Source organism: Manis javanica, chromosome 16, assembly GCF_040802235.1.
Source record: "Manis javanica isolate MJ-LG chromosome 16, MJ_LKY, whole genome shotgun sequence".
NCBI classification, from domain to species: Eukaryota; Metazoa; Chordata; class Mammalia; order Pholidota; family Manidae; genus Manis; species Manis javanica.
This window is the reverse complement of record NC_133171.1, coordinates 70,765,153-70,773,842: the sequence shown is the minus strand read 5'-3', so window position 1 is coordinate 70,773,842 and position 8,690 is coordinate 70,765,153. Positions and strand designations below refer to the sequence as shown.

General features: G+C 42.3%; 1 long non-coding RNA gene across 1 annotated transcript; it reads right to left on the bottom strand.

Moving 5' to 3' along the window:
- Positions 1-656: 656 nt before the first annotated feature.
- On the bottom strand, positions 657-4,510 carry LOC140846787 (uncharacterized). Its single transcript, XR_012126195.1, has 2 exons — positions 4,426-4,510; positions 657-3,228 (listed from the first exon to the last, which is right to left on the bottom strand). It is a non-coding gene; the product is annotated as an uncharacterized lncRNA (long non-coding RNA).
- Between the last annotated feature and the right edge of the window lie 4,180 nt (positions 4,511-8,690).

Here is an 8,690-nt window from a genome sequence, read left to right as displayed (position 1 = left end):
TTGGTTCCAACACAGAAGTGGACATGGAAGTCAGTGGTGGTCATAAGCACACTTCACCACTTATTTCCAGTTTGCCCTCCAACCATAGGATAGAAAGGTGCTTGCTTGGCAGTTCTGAAGCTGAGTATGGCCATAGGACGTGCTTAGGCAAATCAAACGTTAGTAGAAGTGACAAGTGTCATGTGTCACTCCTGCCTTGGTAATTATTGTATCTGTTGAGATGAAGTCTCAGACAGTCCAGATCTCAGAGGGCCCACCAGGAGCAGAGCCCCCTGCCCTCTCAGGGTCAGCCTCATGACTGTACAGCCCATATAAGCTCTGCTCAGAAGGCCATGCACCGACTTTAATGGTCCACTGTTTCCATCTTGAGATTCTTAATAATTTCATTCTTCACTGGGCACCACAAATTATGTAGCCCGTACTGTTCCTGCCAAATCATATTGTACATGTAGTGTGAGCAAGATATAAACCTTTGTGTGTTAAGCTACTGAGATTTGAGCTCATAATGGCCTAACTTCACCAGTATAGATGCTGGCCACCTAACCTCCAAATAACCTGTTTATAAGTAAATAATTTGGTCAGATTCATAAATGCCACTTCATAATGCCATTCTCTCACATTCTCTCAAAGGTCAAGAAATAACAGACAAAAGAAAATTTACGAGTAACCAGTTTGACCCTACAATATATTTATTTCCATTATTTATTAAACATTATTTACTATTATATTTGCAGGTTTCACTCACTCCTCAGAGTTGAATCATAACTTCTCTGTTGTTGGTTTACCTGACAGCACATAGAATATAGGAAACTTAAAATTATTCAGCCTAGTCAGAGGTTCGATTAAATATTCCAGTAGACACCAAGGGTCAAAACACACAAATAAAGAACTTTTAAGAATTAGACTCTACTTACAAAAAGTATCACTTAAGCTATACTGCCTAAAACATAACTTTTTTTTGATAATTCAAGATAACTCATAATCTCCCAGTGTGTTGTGGTCATGATTTTGAGCATCATGTACTTCAGGGATATTCACCATTTTGCTGTAATAAAGACTTACAGATGAAAAATGTCAAATAACAGGGAGCTTTTGTATAGGGGCAATGAAGATAATGAGCGTAGCCACAGTAGGTAGTCAGAGAAGCTCTGGCTACATGCTGAGCATATAGTTCACTTTCTCCCACAGTCATCCTAACAGAGAGACTCCTCTGTGAGCCCCTTTACATTTGAAAGGAGATTTCAAGAGACTGAGGAAGCCTGCTCAGGTCATGCAACCAGTAAAAAGCAGAGAGAGGAATTTGAACCCTGACCTATCTATGCCCAAGCTCTTTTATTAAAGGCCCATGAGCTTCTGCAGCAATACTGGGCATGCAAAGAACTCAGAAAAGAGAAAAGAAACATTGTATTGATAAGCAAGTAGAAACATACTCCTTTTTATGAGGAGAAATCACAGGTTAAAACTTTATAGAAGAATTTTTTCAAAAAAACAAAAGCACCTAAAAGAAAACCAGGTTGTAATTTGAACAATATTAAAAATGTGCTTTATTATCTATTAAAAACCTTGCAAACATAGTATATTATATAGTCTGTTTTAACTGATCTGGAATTTATAACCTCATTTTTTATTATTAAGTTGGAGCTGAAATATCAGTGTTTCTGATAATGGCTAAATTTCATTTCACTATAAATTTTATCTTCTTATGTCCAGAGGATGATATAAAAACAATGAATTAGATATGATAGGATTAGTAGAACTTTGAGTAGTGTCAAGTAAAATGCCTTCTATGTTGTTTCTGTTTTAATTGTATAACATTTTATAGACTTTGTCTCTACCAGAATGATCAATCTGTCACCTGAGTTCTTTAACTATTGATTAATTTTCAGAGACATGTTGACATAGGTCTTACTGTAAAAAGAAACTAAGCTCCCCAAAGAGGGTTGCCTATTTATTTTCCCACCCAATCTACAAAATGCATTAATTACCCTTTGGAATGGAGGGGTCAGGGTTGGCTGGTTGATGAGAATCAGGAATTTTGTTCAGACATTTATCCTTTTCAGGGTCAAAGTTCCAGGACTGGGAGTACACCAAACAGTTCCCCTGGTGGCCCGGAAGAACAGCCACACTTAGAGAGCTTCACACCTATCTCTGCATGACCTGAGTAAATGCTGATGGTATTATCTTCATGAAAGAAATCTCTCTCTCTCTCCCCCACCCCCCAAACACCACACACACACACACACACACACACACACACACACACACACACCATGCAGGATTCTCTGGAAGAGGCAACATTATCCCAGGTGCTTAGGAACCCACCTTGTCCCAGCAGACATCATTCACTTCCACTGAGAAAGACTCTCTTCTCTGCTGACGCCAACGTACAGTTTGGCTCTTCTGCCTCCTCAGTGAGGGAAAGATGTGGCCTTGCTGGGTACGAACACAGCTGTGCCCGACAGGCACGAGCACAGGAACGAGAACAGAGCAAGCACAGCAGCCGGGGACGAGATGAACGAGAGTTCTTTGGAATCCTCGCTTCTCCCACAAATCTTAACTGGACTTCTCACCAAGGATGAAACCATGACTTCAGTTCTTTTCATAGCTAGGGCTCCTTTCTAAGTAAAATGAATGAAACAATTTGGAGGCGTGGTTTAAAGGTATAAAGGGAAAAAGGAAATGCATCAAAACTGTCAAGTATACTTGGCTCCGCTGCTCCCTACCCCAACACCTGCTCAATCGCACTCCCCTAGGCCAATGAGCATGTCTAGAAGGTCCAACCTTAAGCAATATTTGACACAAAACTCCTGTCTCATTCCATGTCACTCTAGACCCAGGCAAGGGCGAGGAAAAATGGATGACTGAATGCATGACTGAGCCCTTTGTCTCCTGGAAATGGGATTCTTGTGATTCTGGTCTGAGGTAGGACTGATTCGAAAAATAAAGCGGGACAAGGGGCATGTGATCCGATAAGCTGGGAATGACTCTGCCAGTTCAGTCAGCCTGAATGACGTCCTCAGCAACACTCTGGATTTGAGCTCAGGAATTGCAAGGGAAGGTTTCTCCTGTGCGCTCAGTCCCGGCACCAGCTCAGAGAGGAAGAGTAGGAGGACTGGATTTTCTTGAAGAGGATGCCACGGCTCTGCCTCCTACGCAGCGATCGTTCCAACGTCAGCAAGCTCTGGCGCTATTTGTGGCACAAATCTTGAAAGAGAATTCTCTCCGTGCCTGGAAAGAATAAAAATTATCAGTCCAAACATGTGGAGCCAACCTGGGGTGTTATTTAATATATTAATTACATAAGAATGATTTCATTAGCACAAGCTTTTGTTGGAATATGCCACATATGCTCAAAAAAATTTATATTTCCTCCCTAGAACACATCTTTAATGAGATTTTGTGGCTAAATATTTACTCCATATGACAATCACAGAGTACCAACTTTTGAGCTAAATGAACACATTAGGCAACCAGGCAGGACTTCCTGGGTTCCTAAAAATCATTGTTTACAAAGTATTCTTATAACCACCAGGCGGATGTCATTAGAGTCACATGTGCAAGGTTGGAGGGAGGGTCTCAGTGACAGACACCTTTGCAGGGTCCAGCAATCACTGGGTGGTCCCTGCTACTCACTCTCCCAGGGTGCAAACTAGGATTGGGATGCAGGAGAGCCACCTCCCCCCACCCATCCCCACGCATCAGGAGCTTCTCACACGGACAAGGAGGCACTTGCTCTCTCTTCTTAGGGTGCAGAAAGAAGGAAGAGCATCCTGGGTCTCTTGCTCTGGACAAGCTTCTGATGAAATGAGACCAGAAGTGGAAACTAAAGCTTTCCTTCTTTCCTTCCTGTCCTCCTCCCTCCTTCCCTCCTTCTCTCCCGTCTTCCTTCCTTTTCTCCGCCCTCTCTCTCTCTCTCTCTCTCTCTCTTTTCTCTCTTTCCCTTTTCCTGTTACGCTCTGCAGTCTCAACATACTGGAAAACAAACTTTCAATAATGAATCTCACCTCCTAATAATGAAAGCATTCTGATTTTAACATCAGCACAGTCCAGAGTCTCCAGATATTTAGTTAGGTGCTATTTCCAGAAAATTCGATCATGCCATGACACCTTAAAGACTAACCAATACATACATAAAAATACAACATCTGCAGCATCAAATGACCAGGAAGTTGTCCTTAACATCATTTTTTCATTAACTTGCGATGACTCCCCCACACTGTCATCTTCCCCTGCAGGCCCCTTCTATTACCAGTGCCCTTCTGAGGGCTATATTTTCTTCTGCACCAACGTGAAACATGCATCTCTGTAAATTGCCACCAAGCCCCCTAATTGCTTAACCGTACCCCGTACCCAGTAGCACTGAAATGCCATTCTATTGGCACCAGCAGGGAGGGACAGCCCTTACAGATGAAAGCTCATTAATACCTGCAGCTTTGGAGAAGGAACTCGAGTGGTGGCCGTGATTCAGAAATGTCAAGAAAGGAGAGGATGAAGCGGGCCTCCTCTCCCACCCCCAGGCCCACCCCCCCCCAAGAACAGGTACTGTTTTATCCAGATGGAGTGAGCAAGAAAAGGCACCCCCAAAAAGGAATCCAAAAGGGGAAGCAAAGCATGAAATCCAGGCCTTTTCCCCCTGTAAGTCTTCCACCGCCATGAGCAGGTTCATCCTGGCAGAGTCTCTAACAGCAAGAGGAAGAGAACTTCAGGCGAAAGGTCACCTACATTTATAATGTCAGGCACTGGGCCTGCTGAGGTCAAAGGTAAATGGTAATTTTATCATTAGCAGGCCCGACCCCTTGGCCGCACCATATCTCACAGGAAATGTTAAGAACAGCCCACCTGTCAAGACGCAAACGTTTAAAGGTCAACACGCACAGAAATCTTCCAGAGCTCACAACTGAATTGCTGACACCTTTTATTATTGCCGCTTAAATAAATGATTCAAGGGGCAAGACAAGGAGAGACTGGCTTAATGTCGAAATTTCTGTGAAGGATTCATGGGGTTTTAATTTTAAAACTATCAAAAATACTTTGTGTTTTGGTATCAGGGATCAAGCAAGGACTTGAAAGTTCATAAATATTCCTGGGCTTGAAGGATTTTCAGTATTCCTCAAAAATATACCATCAGCTCTTTTTTTTTTTTGTAAATTTGCAAGGAACTTCCCTTCCCGTTCTGTTTTTTATTTTATAGAAAGATAACTTCAATGTATTTTTTTGTCCTTTTTATTAGGGCTAAGAGGGCAGATAATAAGGAAGCTTTTCATAGCATCCTGTGTCCATTACCCAATTAGAAAACCAAGAGGCATGGACAGGCATTTGAAAGATTTGTTGCACTTATTTTTTTTCACAATTAAAACCATACATTAAAAATATGTTGCTTAAAAGTAAGCATAGCATTTCCTCAAATGATTAAACATGAAGTTACTACATAGCTCAGCAAAATATACCCCTTCTGGGTATCTACCCAAGAAGGCTGAAGATGGGACTTGCACAGACACTTGTGCAGTCGTGTTGGTAGCAACATTATTCACCATAGCCAAGAAGTAGAAATGACCCAAGTGTCCATCGACAGATGAATGGGTAAACAAAATGTAGCATATACAGGATGGAATATGATTCAGCCTTAAAAGGGAATGGAATTCTGCACAGGCTACAGCATGGATGAACCTTGACAACATCATGCAAAGTAAAACAGTCGGATGCAAATAGACAAATATTGTGTGGATCCATTTATACAAGATGCCAGCATGAGGAAATCTATAGAGACAGAAAGTACATAGTGGAGTGGGGATTTGGAAGGAGAGGGCTCAGGGATGCCAGGTAGCTTCTTGGGCTAATGAAATGGCTCTAAAATTGATTGTGGTGATGGATGCACAACCCCTTACACATAAAAAGCTATGAAATTATGCACTATAAAGGGGTGACTTATATAGTATGTGAATCATACCCCAGTGGAGTTGCTTTTAAAAAGTAATCATGACTGACTGGTTAGCCAGAGACGGGTAAGATTCCTCAAGGGAGGAACAATCTAAGACAGGCACAGTCGCAGGGGGGCCATCAGGTGAGAAATTGGGGATCAACAGAGGTGAGGCTCAGAACCTCACCCCCCGTTTTGAGAGAAATCTTCTGCATCCGTGGATGTTTTATTGCCCTTGTCTAGCTTGGATTAACACTTAGTCTACAGGCACACACCTGATCATCTACATTTGCTCTCTTACAAACACTAAACTATGTTTTCTACCTTTATCTTGCATCTACCTACCACTTCAGCACTATATTAAAAATAATAATAATAATAATAATAAGGGAGAAATGTGGGACTCACATATAAATCAAGTATAAAAATCAAACGAATATTCATATTTGACCTGATTGTTTATAGTTCATAATGCGTGATCAAAACTGAAAGTTTCTGTGATGACTGCCCTTGTACCGTTCACCATGTAAGAACTTATTCACTATGTAAGAATTTGTTAACCATGTAAGAACTTGTTCATTATGCATCAGAAGATTGGAGACTGACGAGAATTAGGCTTGGGGTGGATTAATGATTGTCCATTGAGCACTGAGTCCTCTATACAGAATTTTATTGTTGTTAACAACCATTTGATCAATAAATATGAGAGATGCCCTCTCAAAAAAAAAAAAGTAATCATGACATTTGGGTGGAAATGTTAATATTACTAATGGGGTGAAGATAGAATTGCCAAATAAGATACTGGTTTTTTACTTGCTAAATCTGGCAGCCTAAGGTAAAAGAGCTCTGATAAGTGCTGCAAAAAGTAATTATGAATCAAGTTATACCTATTTGATTCATTCTCCACATGGATCAGAATTTTCATTCCTGAACTTTATTATTGTTATTAGAGGATTGAGAATCCCTTTGAACTTGTGTCCACATTATGTTCGGCAGCCCTAACATTGAAGTAGACAGAGCAGGACACTCCCATGCCACAGAGGCAGGTCCTTCCAAGTGTTCTTGCTGAGCCATAAGAAGTTGGGGCTTCCAGCCTTCTGGAAGTATTTGGGAAGATTAGCTACCTTTCACTAGCTGCCCACTCAGCAAAGAGTGACTCATCTGAATGGTGAGCTTGGGAAGGAGGTCCTGAGCATTTTAGCCCAGCCCCTTCCAGGCTCTCTTTCTCAGTCTCACCTACCCACAGCACATGCACATTCTTCTCCAGGTGGAAAACAGCCTGCCCCTGCCAGGATGCCTGTCGGTCCCCAGCTGTTCAATATGTGACTGGCTGGTGAAGCCAATCCAATTCAAAAAGGAGAGATAGGAGGACTGTTCCTTGCTTTAACACTATCCTATATCCTCCGATCCAGTTTTACCAGCAATAAAGCTTCTTCAGTGGTCCTTATCAGACTCTTGTGTCTCGGTTGGTTCAGAACCCACATGGGAAAGGGTAGTGGCCACTTACCAGCTCCTGACAGACCTTACTGGTCAGGAAAACAGATCATCACACTTGGAGTAGTCCCCCACCTTGTGTTTAAATAAAATGTTAGCATCTCTAGAGCTACTTTATCACAGCCAGACTGTTGGAGCCTGAGGCCATGCTAAAAAAAAGATCACTGGAATGCTATGCAAAAGATGGGGTCAGTCATTCAGAGGTTTATTTTTCTAAGCTTCAAAAGCCCATAAAAATGGTCTCAGGGAAATAAAATATGTAGAAGGGAAATCTATAAATAGTCTAAAATAAAAAGTTATTAAAGATTGATTTTTAAGGATGTCAGACCTTTATAATCTAATCTCATCTTGAAAAACAAGCTTAAAGCAAAAGGGAATACCAACTGTAAACCTCCCATTGGAGGACCTTTGTGCTGTTCCCAAGGGAAAAAACAGCTTCCAAGAGGATGTTTGTAGCATCACAGACATCAGTGACCATTTCTTAACGCATGATCTGGATGCATTACAGCCCAGATGACAGGGAAGGCGGGGGCATGTGTGTTTGAGGAGGCACGTGGTGTCCACCAAAAAGGCCTATGGCTTCCCACAAACTTTCCCTAAGAGGACCCCAAAGAAGTAACTCTTTGCTCTAATAACTGAGTTTCACCCCCACTTACCAGACCATCCCCTTGGGTCTTACAGCATCCTCTGGCCATCCCATTGGTTGTTGTGCTTTCGGTCTCCGCACTTCACTCAGGTCATTTTCAGAGCCAAACTGAGGACTCTTCCCATCTCTCACGATTACAGGATCCAGAAAGAGACTGTCTCTCTTCTCCAATGGAGAAGCCATTATTCTAGGAGGGGCCTCATTTCTATCCCTTCTCTTCCTCCCTGCCTTCCCCACATCCTTTTGTCTCCCTGCTGGCCTCCTCCCCACTTCACTAACCCCACACACCCCAAACTCCTGCACAGCTCGTGTTGCCCTCTGAGAACCATTTGTGCAGAACTCACTGGATGAAGTTGGCAGGTAAAGTACCTCCAACAACCAGCATTCAATCACAGATTCTTACTGCTGGTAGGGGTACCAGTAGGCTGTGAATAAAATGAATTTTCTATGAACCTTCTCAAGATCTCCCTGGGTTTGTTAGCTGCATAACTGACCACCAGGCACCATGAAACAGGAGGCCCAATTTATAAACAGTACTTGGAAGTTTGAGCTCTGTAAAGCTCTGCACAGTACTGGCGGCTGTCCTGAAGTGACAGGGATGGACTGTCACTCGAGCTTGCTTTTCTCTCTCTG